Source organism: Phascolarctos cinereus, unplaced genomic scaffold, assembly GCF_003287225.1.
Source record: "Phascolarctos cinereus isolate Bilbo 61053 unplaced genomic scaffold, phaCin_HiC Scaffold_1;HRSCAF=81, whole genome shotgun sequence".
Taxonomy (NCBI): domain Eukaryota; kingdom Metazoa; phylum Chordata; class Mammalia; order Diprotodontia; family Phascolarctidae; genus Phascolarctos; species Phascolarctos cinereus.
Window position 1 is genome coordinate 95,552,726 of NW_027555514.1, and position 15,838 is coordinate 95,568,563.

Genomic DNA, 15,838 nt, shown 5'->3' on the forward strand with positions numbered 1-15,838 from the left:
TTAACCTATTCTATTGAAAATCTGACTGGTGTTATTTATATACCCTGCACTTTGCTTGCTAAAAATTGTACTTGAATCTCTCCATAAATTAAAGAAAAAGTCATATCTCATCCTATGCATATTTTTGTTTAAAGGAAGAAAAATTCCAGGCCATTACAAAAGACCATAGAAGATGTGTGTGTGGGGGGCAAAACTGTTTGAAAGATACTTCAAACAGAATCTTAACAGCAGAACTTGGAGAGAAAAAAAAAATATCTAGATAAATTACAAGTGCTTAAGGAATCTTCCTTCCTTCCCCCTCAACCCATGACAAAAATTAATGAAGAATTTGGAGGAATGACTAACTCCTAAAGTCTTCTGATAAAATAGGACTCTCATCTATGGTGAAATAACAAGCAAATGGCTTTTAGGAAAATAATATTTTTCTCTGTACTGAAAGAATCTAAATGAATGCACTATTCATAATTGTTTACTGTTTGAAATTTAAAAAAAAAGGCATATGCCTATTTTTGAAAATTACTAATTCCATCTCAAAAGCCAGCATTTACATTCTTAAATTTATTATAATCAATTACTCCTTTAAAAAATACATTTCAAAATTTTCAACCATGCCATAGCGTGGACTTTTATTAAGACTTTACCTTATGGCATCCTTCAGTCAAAGCTAGAACTAGACTTTCTTTATAGGTACTATGAGTCATCATTAATCTGTTTAACTTTTGGGTCCTTAAAAATCTGTCTTTTTCAATGGTTCTGGAAAAATACCACTAAAATAATGTGTCATATTCACCATTTTTGGCTATTTCTCTAAGGCATTACTTTCCTTTAGATTGTCTAATTACTTTCTGTATCACATTGAAAGATCTTAAGAGTTGGATAAGATACCAGAATAGATGGCCTGTAAGAGTACTTCCAGTTCAAGGAGCCTATAATAAAGTTTGCTTGTCCTTTATTTGTCTTTGGGTCACCTCCCTTATTGCCTGGGGTAATTGGTGTCAGAATATATGCTTCTCATTGTGGCCATTGAAGTTTTTTCATAGATTTTTTATTCACGATTTATGAGTACATTGGTAGCAATTTTCCAGGACAACATAGTAATTCTACATTGTAGTTTTCAAAATATGAATGAGGCACAACAAAATGTACTGTATGTAAGTAACTGGCATATGACAGAGAGAGAGAGACTGAACATGTCTACAGAGTGAAATGCCCTTAAATATTCCAATATGGTTTTGGCCCTGAACTTTCTTCTTCACAATCTCCAAGGAATGAAAGGATGTAAATGGAAAATAAACATATAAAGACACTAATTTACATTGATAAATAATATATTTTCACCCGAAATCATACTCCCATGGGTCATCAGCTTACACATGTGAATGTATGCTGCTTAAGACTATGGTAGAGGAATCATCCCTGGGAAAAACTCCCCAGATGGAAAGGTCTTCAAGTACAGGCTCAGCAATAGATGACAGTGTTCATTTTAAAAGTAACAGTTCAAAAGAGACTAACAAAATTAAAAAAAAAACTCATTCCTAAAGGTTTTTGCTACCAATCTGTGAGCTCCCTCTTCTCCATTACTTTACATGTCAAAACCCTTTGACATCATTCCCCAGATTAAATTTAAAAGTATGCTGTGCATTTTTCTGAGGGCTAGTCATTAAATATTTATCAGCACACCCCGAAGAGAATATACATTCTAGACACAGCAGACAGGATGAACTTTGTTAATATCATAGATTAGAAGAAAGGAGAAGGTGGGGAAGTACTACTGTACTCAGAAAGCATTCAGTGAAATTTAAAGTATTTACTTCTGTGCACTTGAAATACATTTTAAAATAAACTACTAGGAAGTTAAAGGAATTCAAAATCATAACATATGAAAACTAGTTGAAGGAAGAATAGATGCTTACACTACAAAAAAGAAGAGATGGGGGATAAGGGCCTTGATGATCCTATCTAAATATTTCTGTGGTGGTCATAAGGAAGGATCAGTCTTTCCCAGCATGAACTCAAAAGATAGAATTTGGAAGTATTGGTAGAAGGTTTGATGATGTGGATTCAATCTCATGATTAAGAGGAATTTTAAAAAATTATAAAAATGATTGCTTTCCCAAAGTAGAAAGGACTGTCATAGGACATAGTGGGATCCTTTTCCCAAAGGACCTCAAATAAAGCTACTTGAGAAAAGAGATGTGTGTGTGTGTGTGTGTTTGTGTGTGTGTGTGTGTGTGTATTTACCTTTCTTCGTTTACACATGCAAAGCATGACTTCTTAGTCTAGACAATGTATTAAAAAAAACTCAGTCTGAAAATCCTACCATTATTATGGTTTAAGGCAAACAATATGAAATAGCACAACAAAATAAGCTTACATTGGAGCTGTTTGTACTTAAATAAATTAATATTGACAGAAAATGTTATAACAACTTTTGTCATAACAACTCAGTCTCCATCAATATTCCTTATTTATCCATTCATTCCCATTTGTTTTTAACTCTTACATGGCCATATTGTGTACCTCGTTCTTCTGGTACTTCATTACCTCCTTTACATAACTGAATAATGCTTGTTTGTTTTTTTGCAGATAGGTATCTTTATTTTTCTCATATTTTCCAATTTAATCCAATATATTATTTTGCTGCATTAACATATTAAAATTTATTTAAATATATTCCTATTATTAGACTTTAGATTGCTTCCAACTTTATTTTAATCACAGACAATACTTCTATGAAGAATTTTGAATTGATTGATTTTTATTTGTTTGTTTTACATGGCACTTTCAGATTATATTCCCATCAATGGTATTAATGAGTTACATATTATAATTTCTTAAACAACTATATTTCATATTGCCAGATTTCTTTCCAAAAAGATTCTGTTGGGCTGAATTATGAAACTTTTTACCTATAAGCAACTTAAGCTATCATCTAGTTTTATCTCCCAATCTTTTCTCCTCCTTCCAATTTTAGAGGTAAAGCTAGCAGTTTTTCCTTTAAGAGCTTAAGTGGTAGTATATCTTTATCAATATTGGCATTGATATTCACACAGATATACATGCATTGATTATGTACAAAAGCTTTACACAAGAGGCTATTTTGATACTGATGACAGGATGTCAGAAAGAAAATATTCCCTGTACTTAAGAAGCTTACATACTTTAAGGGGAATGTAATATGTAAACAAATAAATACACAAGGCAATCTGAAGAGAGACAGAACTCTTAAAATTGTGAGAATATGGGATCACTCTTACACTAAAGTTGAAAAATGTTAAAGAAAAAATTATCTGTAATTCCTAGCCCTCACCCATTCAGTTACCCTTTGAAATTAGAGAAATATGTAGTAAATTTAAGATCTTATTTCCTATGAAATGCAGATTTATTTCTTAACCATTTATTTTTCATGTACCTCTTTGGCAGTTTGGAAGCCTTCTAAGAGGAATGTTTTTAATTGAATAAAATCAAATGCATAGGAAGTCATTTATATTAAAATATGGCTATTAAATTTGTCTAAAATTCAGTCTAGATTAAGAACCATGCAAGGGTATTGTTGACTACTTTTTCATATTTATGATCCCACTAGTATAAGACAGTAAAGGGAGATGTTTTAATTATTACAATGTGTTTCTTTAAAAAATTTGTTATACAGTAGATATCAAGAATGGGACACAAGATAACCAATTAAGGGATTGGGAAGTCCTAAGTGGAGTGCTATAAGGGAGAAATGGAAACCTAAAAGAAAAAGCAAGAAGATGCAAAGACAAACTACAGTATTTCACAATGGAAAGGCTATTTTACTAGCTAGATGTCTTTTTCTCATAATGTGTGGAGGTGCAGGAGTAGGGAATATGACTGTTAGGTCAATCCCTTGACTCCTTCCTACCCCTGTTGGGATAGATGTTGACGATCACTGCTCTACACCCCATCCCACAAGTATTTTCGTTCGCCTGAAAGCACCAGAGCAAAATAGTTTTCTTATCCCCAAACCTGTGTCTAACATAGAGCAAAATACAAATTCTTGCTAAAGGCCAGTAGATGAATGAATCCCAGGCCTCTGAGTCAAAAATTTTTGTGGTACAGGAAAGTATTATTACCTGCAAAAATTACATATAATACAACCTTTGTAGAAAAGGGAAAAGAGGTATTAAGGGAGGGAAAGGAAGTAGGCTGTGCTAATCAGATCATTGCTGTCATATCCCTCCCTAAAGCTTGTTGACATAGACCAAATCAAACTGTTTCTGATTAGAGGCAGTGACTGACCAGCAAATGTAGCATATACAAAGCTGCTTTCAGTCTTTCTCAGCCAAACCCTTGCTTCCCCTAAGCATCTCAGGCTCAATGCGCAAAGCCCCTGACAGCTGTTGCGTGATAGGTTTAGTTTCAGTCTAGTGCATTCTGACCTATTTACATCCTCCTGTGACTGCACTCTCTGCCTCAAGGTGTCTGTTATGAAACTGCCTATCTTGTCAGCTGTGAAAAATTCAAGGGACTAGCTTAGGGACAGCTTAACTATCCCACCCCAAATCACTGTGTGTGCCACCTTTGCCACTTGTCTCATTGGCTGCCAGCACTTGCTTTAACCTTCTTTACATCTAGGAAAATCTTGATCTCTCTAGTCTTCTCCAGGTTCAAAGGTAACACAATGGAAATTCGTCATAATCCATGCTGATATGATCAAAAGACCGATGTGATCTATGCAGCACTTCTTAAACTGTGGGTCATGCTCCCATATAGGATTTTGTAACTGAATGTGGGGGTCATAAAAAATTTGGCAACAGTAAAATGTTTCTGAAAGCATAAAGGCCAAAAAGTAACTCAAAATCAAATGTATAATGAATCTGAGGTGTTCCTGGCAGTGCTTCCCATGTTGCATTGTGGGACTTTACTGCAGTCTTGGTTCTGAACACAAAAGTGTGTACTTTGCACTGTGCATGCCGTCATGTCACGCAATGCCAACATAAGCTGCCAGAAACACCTCGGCTCAGATTCAAGACTATTGTATGTTATGAATTGCAGTGTTTTTTATTGTATATGCAAAGTTTTCTGCTCTTACAGAAACATAACAGTTTAATTATGGAAAATAAAGCCTTTTAATATTTTTCTACTATCATTCCTCAGTATGTAAGTATCAAATTAATATATCTGTGGATTGTATTATGTTAGAAAATTTGATTTTAAAAATTGTTATCTCCTTTTTTGTTTTCACAAAAACATAAATGTTTAATTGCAGCAAGTAAAGACAAAAACTCATTTAAGAGTATTTCTCCACTTTCCTCTCTGTATGTGTATGTAAGTGTGAACATCATTTTGTTTTAAATTAAACACGAACACATGTAATTTCATACACTAAAGCTAGTATTTATTTGAGAAGTTAATAGCAATATTTATTATTTTAGGGCAAAAATATTTTTCAGTTATGGATAAGTGGCTAAATTTAGACAGAAGAGGTAAAAAAAAATACAAAACACTGATGACAATGTGGCAGAGTCTTTGCTACCAAGTTGTAGCACACCTAAATTGACAAAAAAAAAAGGAAATATGTTTAATCATTTTTTGTGATATGGATTTACTTTTGATAATGATGATGGGTGTGGAAAAAATCTCTTTGTTTAATTTGTAATGAAGTTTCAGCTGTGGAGAGAGTGAAACAATCCAGACTAAAATGACATCTTAATACCAAGCATATAGTGTCCTGCAATAACCCAAAGGTTTATTTCAAAGTATTTTAAAATCTTCAAATAAAGAAAAAAAATATTTTGAGAAATTTATTACTGTAAATAAAAAGTATTTGCTTGAATCTTATGAAACTTCTTATTTAATTACAAAAACTAAAAAGCCCTACAGAATAGAAGATCTCAGGTTACATGCAACTATTAAAATGTAAAAAATAGTTCACGGGAAAAGGTATGGGGATGAAATCCATAAAATTCCTTTGTCAAATGATACTGTTTTCAAAAGAATTTCTGAAATTAGTAATGACCAATTCCAGCAGCTTATTACCAGGTTTAAGGGCAGCCCAAAGTTTGCAAATAAGTTAGATGAAACAACTGATATTTCTAACATAGCAGAGTTCTTACTTTATATAAGATATGTTTATGAAGGATGCATACATGAGGACTTATTGTTTTGTCACCCTTTGGAAAGGTGAACAAGAAGGATGATATACATATATCTTAAAATCAATGGATTTTTCATAAATTAAGGTTTACAGTGGAAAAATTGCATTGGAATCTGTACAGATGGTGCTGGAGCAATGATGGGGGAGAATGTTGGAATTGTAGCAAAAGTTAAAGCTGATAACAATGATCATACCACTTTTACTCACTGCATGGTTCACTGCGAAGCATTCACAACAAATATATATATATATATATATATATATATATATATGTATATATATATATATATATATATATATAGTGTGTGTATTTATATGCATGCATATGTACATACATACACATAGATACATATACATATATGTATACATACACACACACATATCCCCTGAATTAGATGTTGTGCTTAGTGATACTATCAAAATCAATAACTTTATTAAAATCCATGCCCTGAACAGTCATTTGTTTTCAAACCTTTAGAAAGACATGGACTCCAGCTAAAAAGCTTATTACTACATGTAGAAGTAAGGTCACTCTCAAGAGGGCAAAAGTTAAAAAAATTATTGAAATAGAAACTGAAGTTGTTATATTTTTGACTGAGCAGAAATATGATTTTGTTAATTTTTTATAATGACTTATGGCTTTCAAAACTGTTATTTGTCAGAAATTTTTGAAAAATTCAATGATTTAAACATGTCACTTAAAGGGAAAAATTGTAACATATTTATGTTAAAAGGTAAAACTGAAACTTTTACTTAGAAAGTTAACATATGGAAGAATGGAGTGGAAAATGGTTCTTTAGGAATGTTTACAGATGGCTTCCGGGAGCCAAGATGGCAGAGTGAAAAGGTAGTCACTCTCACTCTCCCCTATCAACCTCTGAAAACCCAGAAAATATCACCCCAGGTAAAAAAAAAACCTGGAACACCTGAACTAGAAGAAAGACGAGGAGCAACAGTGCAGCAGCCCAGCAAACGGGTCTCCCAGTGCCTCAGCAAAAATAAGGGAGGCAGAACTACAAGGGGCCCCAGGCGATAAGTACCCTGCAGCAATCATCTGAAAGGAGGTGAAGAAAACAACCTAAAGGCTTCCTAAAGCCCGGCCTTGCTGATTCCAACCCAACACCAGGTGAGCTGTAGGAGCCCTGAAGCCTCCAATTGTGAAGAAATCCTGAAGCCCAGGTGGTAGAGCAGGCAAACACCAACACCTGGACCTCCGAGTGCCTCAATGAGGGCGGGGGAAACCGGTGGAAACCAGCTCAGAAAACCACCAGATACCTCGCACTCCACTGCAAAGGAATCTCCCAGTGCATTAGCAGAAACGAGGGAGACAACACTGCAGGGGGCCCCAGGCAGATAAACACCCTGCAGCACCCATCTAAAAGGAGCTGAAGAAAGCTAAAGGAAAGGAAAAGCAGGCAACCTAGAATTGCCTGAAAGTTCCAGCCTTGCTGATTCCAGCCCAACACAGGTAAGCTGCCAGAAACCTACAGCCTCCAATTGCCAGCATAAGAGGCCCCAGCACACAAAGCCAGTGACCAAGACCTAGGCTCCCAACACAAGAAGCTTGGGTAGTACCCTCTGTTCCCCAGCAGGAGAGCTCAATCTCTTTAAAGGCCAGGGAATAAAGAAACACCATGAGTAAAAAGAAACGTACCATAGATTCATATAATGAGAAGAGTGAAGATCAAGACAGAAATTCTGAAGAGGACAACATTGTCAACAAACCCACATCTGCAACAACAAAAGGGAATATGAACTGGTCTGAAGCCCAAAAAGCCTTCTTAGAAGAGCTCAAGAAGGATTTTAATAGTCAAATGAGAGAGGTAGAAGAGTCCTTCAAAAATACAATTGGCCAATTGGAAAAAAAAATACACTGAAGAAAACAAGTCCCTAAAAACACAATTGGCCAATTGAAGAAGGAAGACAAAAACTAACAGAAGAGTATACTGAAGAAACAAGTCCCTAAAAAACACAATTGGCCAGTTGAAGAAGGAAGTACAAAAACTAACAGAAGAAAACAATCTGTTAAAAACTAGAATTGGACAAATGGAAACTAATGTCTCTATGAGAGAGCAAGAATCAGTCAAACAGAAACAAAAAAATGAAAAAATAGATGAAAATGTAAAATACCTCATCAGTAAAACAACGACCTGGAAAATCGACTCAGGAGAGACAATTTAAAAATTATTGGACTACCTGAAAATCATGATGAAAAAAAGAGCCTGGACAGTATCTTTCAGGAAATCATAAAGGAAAACTGCCCGAAGTCCTAGAACCAGAAGGAAAAATAATCCTAGAAAGAATGCCCCGATCACCACCTGAAAGAGATCCCAAATTGACAATGCCAAAAAATATAATAGCAAAATTCCAAAATTACCAGATGAAAGAGAAGGTGCTGCAAGCAGCCAGAAAGAAACAATTTAAATATCATGGAACCACAGTCAGGATTACACAGGACCTTGCAGCTTCTACATTAAAAGACCACAGGGAGTGGATATTTTGTAAGGCGAAGGAGCTTGGAATGCAGCCAAGGATCAATTACCCAGCAAAAATTAGCATCACTTTTCAAGGAAGGAGGTGGATATTCAATGAAATTCCAAACTCTCCTGATAAAAAGACCAGAGCTCAACAAAAAATTTGATCTTCAAGTACAGGACTCAAGAAGGACTTAAAAAGGTAAATGGGACAGAAGATACAATATGTTGTTAATAAGGGGGGGCTGTTTAAACCCCTACAAGGGAATATGAGACTTGCAACCCTTGAGAACTGTATTGTTATTACACCTTGTTAAAGGAGTATACATAAAGAGGGTGGATATTAGTTGACTTTGATGTAATGATAAAAAAAATCTAATCAAGTGGGTTAAATGGATCCAAATAAGTGGATCAATCTGATCTTAGAAAATGTACTGAGAAAGGAGGAGGAAGACAAGGGTAAATTACATTACAGGAAAAACACAAAATCCTATTACAGCAGAGGGAAAGAAGGGGGGGGAGCATTGTTTGAACCTTACTCTCATCAGATTTGGCTCAAGAAGGGCATAATATAATCAGTTAGGTATAGAAATCTAACTTGCCCTAAAGGCAGTAGGAGGGAAAAGGGGAAAGAAAAGGGAGGGGGGAAAGAAGGGAGGGAAGCAGCAGTAAGACTAAAGGGGAAGAAAAGGGAAAGGGATAACAAAAGGGGGAAGGGACTGAAGGAGGCGTGGTCAAAAGCAAAACACTAGTGAAGGGGGAAAGGAAAAAGGAGAAAGAAAAGCATAAATGGGGGAAAGGATGGAGAAAAAGACACAGATAGTAATCATAACTGTGAATGTGAATGGGATGAACTCCCATAAAATGGAAATGGATTGCAGAATGGATTAAAAACCATAATCCTACAATATGTTGTTTACAGGAAACACATTTGAAAAAGAGTGACACATACAGGGTAAAGGTAAAAGGCTGGAGCAGAATATATTATGCTCAGCTGAAGTAAAAAAAGCAGGGGTAGCAATCCTGATCTCAGACAAAGCAAAAGCAAAAATAGATCTAATCAAAAGAGATAAGGAAGGAAACTACATCCTGCTAAAAGGCACCATAGACAATGAAGTAATATCATTACTAAACATATATGCACCAAATGGTATAGCATCCAAATTCTTACAGGAGAAGTTCAGGGAGTTACAGGAAGAAATAGACAGCAAAACTATACTAGTGGGGGACCTGAACCTCCCCTCTCGCACTAGATAAGTCTAACCACAAAATAAACAAGAAAGAAGTTAAGGAGGTGAATAGAACATTAGAAAAGTTAGGTATGATAGACCTCTGGAGAAAACTGAATGGGGATAGAAAGGAATATACTTTTTTCTCGCAGTACATGGCACATACACAAAAATTGACCATGTACTAGGGCATAAAAACCTCACAATCCAATGCAGAAAGGCAGAAATATTAAATGCATCCTTTTCAGATCATGATGCAATAAAAATTATATGTAATAAAGGGCCATGGAAAGATAGACTAAAAAATAATTGGAAACTAAATAATCTAATCCTAAAAAATGATTGGGTCAAACAACAAATCATAGAAACAATCAATAATTTCATTCAAGAGAATGACAATAATGAGACAACATACCAAAACCTATGGGATGCAGCAAAAGCAGTTCTTAGGGGAAGTTTTATATCTCTAAATGCTTACATAAATAAAATAGAAAAAGAGGAGATTAATGAATTGGGCATACAACTAAAAAAACTAGAAAAAGAACAAATTAAAAATCCTCAACTAAACACCAAATTAGAAATATTGAAAACCAAAGGAAAAATTAATAAAATTGAAATTAAGAAAACTATTGAACTAATAAATAAAACTAAGAGCTGGATTTATGAAAAAACCAATAAAATAGATAACCTTTGGTTAATTTAATTAAAAAAAGAAAGAAGAAAACCAAATTACTAGTATCAAGAATGAAAAGGGGAAGCTACCACCAAGGAAGAGGAAATTAAAACAATAATTAGGAATTATTTTGCCCAACTATATGCCAACAAATTTGACAATCTTAGTGAAATGGATACATATTTACAAAAATATAAATTGCCCAGATTAACCAAAGAGGAAGTAAAATACTTAAATAACCCCATCTCAGAAAAAGAAATTGAACAAGCCATTGATGAACTCCCTAGGAAAAAATCTCCAGGGCCAGATGGATTTACATGTGAATTCTATCAAACATTTAAAGAACAATTAATTCCAATATTATATAGACTATTTGGGAAAATAGGTGAAGAAGGAGTCTTACCAAATTCTTTTTATGATACAAATATGGTGTTGATACCTAAACCAGGAAGAGTCAAAATAGAGAAAGAAAATTATAGACCAATTTCTCTAATGAATATAGATGCAAAAATTTTAAACAAAATACTAGCAAGTAGATTGCAGCAACTTATCACAAGAATAATACACTATGACCAGGTAGGATTTATACCAGGAATGCAGGGTTGGTTCAATATTAGGAAAACTATCAGCATCATTGAGCATATCAACAACAAAACCAACAGAAACCACATGATCATCTCAATAGATGCAGAAAAAGCTTTTGATAAAATACAACAGCCATTCCTATTAAAAACACTAGAAAGCACAGGTATAAATAATAAATAGCATCTATCTAAAACCTTCAGCAAGCATTATATGTAATGGGGACAGGCTAGAAGCATTTCCAATAAGATGGGGTGAAACAAGGATGTCCATTATCACCACTGTTATTCAATATTGTACTGGAAACCTTAGCTTTAGCAATAAGAGAAGAAAAAGAAATTGAAGGCATTAGAATAGGCAAAGAAGAAACAAAGCTATCACTCTTTGCAGATGACATCATGATATACTTATAGAATCCTAGAGAATCAAGTAAAACCTACTTGAAATAATAAACAACTTTAGCAAAGTTTTATATATTACCAAGAAAGCCCAACAGCAAGAGATAGAAAGAGATATCCCATTTAAACTTACTGTAGACACTATAAAATATTTAGGAGTCTACCTCCAGAAACAAACCCAGGAACTCTATGAACACAATTACAAAACACTTTTCACACAAATAAAATCAGATCTAAATAATTGGAAAAACATCAGTTGCTCATGGGTAGGCCGAGCTAATATAATAAAAATGACAATCCTACCTATGCTAATTTACTTATTCAGTGCCATACCAATCAAACTACCAAAAATTATTTTATAGAGTTAGAAAAAATAATAACAAGATTCATTTGGAAAAACAAAAGCTCCAGAATATCAAAAGAACTAATGAAAAGAATTTCAGGGAAAGGTGGCCTAGCAATTCCAGATCTTAAATTGTATGATAAAGGAGCAATCATCAAAACTGCTTGGTACAGGCTAAGAAACAGAGAGTTGGATCAGTGGAATAGGTTAAATATGCAAGACACAGTAGTCAATGACTATAGTAATCTATTATTTGATAAACCCAAAGACCCCAGCTTCTGGGATAAGAACCCACTCTTTGAAAAAAACTGCTGGGAAAACTGGAAAAGAGTATGGCAGAAACTAGGCATAGACCCAAATCTCACACCATATACCAAAATAAAGTCAAAATGGGTTCATGACTTAGATATAAAGGCTGATACCATAAGTAAACTGGGAGAACAAGGAATAGTTTACCTATCAGATCTATGGAGAACAGAAGAATTCATGACCAAACAGGAGATAGAGAACATTATGAAAAGCAAAATGGATAATTTTGATTACATTAAATTGAAAAGTTTTTGCACAAAGCCAATGCAACTAAGATTAGAAGGAAGGTAGAAAATTGGGAAAGAATTTTTACAACCAGTCTCTCTGATAAAGGCCTCATTTCTAAAATATATAGAGAATTAAGACAAATTTATAAGAATACAAGCCATTCCCCAATTGATAAATGGTCAAAGGATATGAACAGACAGTTCTCAGATGAAGAAATTAAAGCCATCTATAGTCATATGAAAAAATGCTCTAAATCGTTATTGATTAGAGAAATGCAAATCAAAACAACTCTGAGGTACCACATCACACCTATCAGATTGGCCAACATGACAAAACAGGAAAATGATAAATGTTGGAGAAGATGTGGGAAAATTGGAACACTAATACATTGTTGGTGGAGTTGTGAAATGATCCAACCATTTTGGAGAACAATTTGGAACTATGCCCAAAGGGCTACAAAAATGTGCATACCCTTTGATCCAGCAATAGCACTTCTAGGGCTATATCCCAAAGAGATCAAACAAATGGGAAAAGGACCCACATGTACAAAAATATTCATAGCAGCTCTTTTTGTGGTGGCAAAGAATTGGAAATTGAGAGGATGCCCATCAATTGGGGAATGGCTGAGCAAGTTGTGGTATATGAATGTAATGGAATACTATTGTGCTATAAGAAATGATGAACAGGCTGACTTCAGAAAAACCTGGAAAGACTTATATGGTCTGATGCTGAGTGAAGTGAGCAGAACCAAGAGGACTTTGTACACAATAACAGCCATATTATGTGATGACTAATATTGTTAAACTGAACCCTTCTCAGCATTACAAGGATCTAAGACATCTCCAGAGGCCTCTGGATGGAAAATGCTGTCCAGATCCAAAGAAAGAACTATGGAAGTCGAATTGCTATCACTTATTTTTATCTTCTGTTGAGTTTTGTTTCATCTTTCTGATGGTTCCTCCTATTGGTTTTAATTTTTACTTCCAACTTTACTAATGTGAAAATATGTTTAATGTTTATGTAAATGTAAGCTCTATGTCAGATTTTTGGCCGTCTTGTGGAGGGTGGGGGGTAGGAAGGGGGAGAAAAATTTTCAACTTGAAAGCATATGGAAATGATTGTTGATAAATCAAAATAAATTAATAAAAAATATATGTAAAACAAAGAAATGTATACGGATGATTTTATAATTAAAAATAATCTCCCCAAAGATTTAATTGTAAGAGTTATAACTGATCATCTCAAGTGACTGGAGACACAGTTTCAGAAATACTTCCCTTAAAATTTTGATTCTAAAAAACTAATTTGGGACCATAAACCATATTCAGTTGAAATAAAAATTCAGTCATCAGTCATTAAAAGTTCAAGAAGATTTTTCCTAGTTACCAAGCAACATAGGTTTAACATTTGAATTTCCTAAAAAAGCATTAAATGAATTTTGGTTTGGGATTAGGACAAAATGCTCAACAATTTCTGAAATGGGACTAGACATACTTCTGCTATTTTGTACTATGTATTTATGCTAAGTGGCATTCTCAGTACTGATGATTATAAAATGAAAATATTGATCAACTGTGAAAAACATTGAAAATGCTCTACATCCTTGCAGTATCAAATATTCTGTCAATATTTAATTCTTTATGTAAAAATAAACAAGCATATCAATCTCATTAGTATGAAAATTTGCTTTCATCTTTAATAAATGGTAAAATTATATGTATACCAAATAATTGTTTTAAAATAAATTTCTTTATGATTTATTATCAGTAAATGTTTGATTTATATCCCTGTTTTATATACCTAGAAACCATGGGTCATGTAAAAATTTCTAAGGTGAAAAGCTATCATGGATGGAAAAAGTTTAAGAAGCCCTCATCTATAGCACTGTGTAGCAGCTAGTATATGTAGTCAAAGCGTGCAACTTTGGCTTATTACTATATGAACACTGGAATTTGAACTGAAGCGAATGTGCTGGCCATTTTATATAATTTTGAAATGCCACCTGGCTTCCTGTGGAAAGAAGGAGCATACAACATTTACAATTTGTAAACTAATTCTTCATAATGAATGTAATTGTTGAAATGATCATTCTTACACACAACACTGAGTGAATGAATAGGGAAAAGTTATCCATTTAAATGAGAATACAAATTCAACAAGGCAACATCAGAATCACTATTTTAAATTCAGTGGTAGGGACCATTTTTAACACGTAATAGTTAATCACTGCTGAGAGGCTGGTGATTATCTACTGATGTGAAAAGGTTTGTAAATATGGTAAAGGAGAATTACAATGGCCATTATACCTACATTTCATCCTCTGAAATGAATCATACCTTCTTTCACCTGAATGTAAACTTAGAACATTTCAGTTTTGGAAAGGACCTAAGAAGTCATCTAGTTTGACTCAAATCTGAACAGGAATCTCTCCTACAAAATACACAGCAGCTGGCCATCCATCCTTTGTCTGAAAACATGTAATGAAGAAGAAATACCTTTGTGAGTCCCATTCCTCTCAAGACAACCCCTCAATTTTTGGACAGTTCTAACTATCAGGTAATTTTCCTTTATATAAAAGACAAATTAGAAAAATCATCTCACATGAGAGTGGCACACAAGAATGAACTTTTATAATAAAGGGGGAAATGGTGGGAGTATGGACAATACTTGAAGCACACTGTAATCTAAATGTGTTCAAATAGGAAAGACTTTTGAGGAAGGATAAGATAAAATAGAGAGAAAAGGATAAACAGAAGAAGACATGATAGAGGGAAATGCTTGGTGAATAATCATAAAAAAAAGTGAGTAGGAATGAGTTGAATTCACCTATAAAATGGAAGCAGTTAGCGGAATGAATTAGACATCTCAATTTATCAATACATTGTTTACAAGAAACAAACTTGAAAAAGAGACACACACAGAGTTAAAATAAGGGGCTGAAGAAAATATATGCTTGAGTGGAAGTAAAAAAAAAAAGCTGGTGTAGTAATCATGATCTTAGACAAAGCAAAGCAAAAATAGACCTAGTTAAGATTTAGGAAGGGAAACTATATCTTCCTAAAAGACACAATAGATAATGAAGTAATATCAATAAGCATAATACAACAAATAGCATAGCATTCAAATTCTAAAAGAAAAATCTAAATGAATTATAGGAGTGTGGGAAGAAGACAGTAAAACCATACAACTAGAAGACCTTACATCTCATAGTTAACTAAATCTAACTATAAAATAAATAAGAAAGAAGTAAAGGAGATTAATAGAACTTTAGAAAAGTTGATTTGATGGACCCTTGGAGAAAATTTAATGTGAATACTAAAAACTATAACTTTTCCTCAAGTGTATGTGGCAACTCCACACACACACACACACACAATGGAGAGTGCATGAGGGTAGAAATTTCTTACAATCAAATGCAGAAAAGCAGAAATATTAAAAACACCCTTTTCATATTATGATGTCATAAAAATTATATTCAATA

At 34.0% G+C, this 15,838-nt stretch overlaps 1 protein-coding gene across 1 annotated transcript in view; it reads right to left on the bottom strand.

The window, feature by feature from the left end:
- CNTNAP2 (contactin associated protein 2) overlaps window positions 1–15,838 on the bottom strand; it is a 1,976,042-nt gene that overhangs the window by 1,679,499 nt on the left and 280,705 nt on the right. The window lies entirely within an intron of this gene.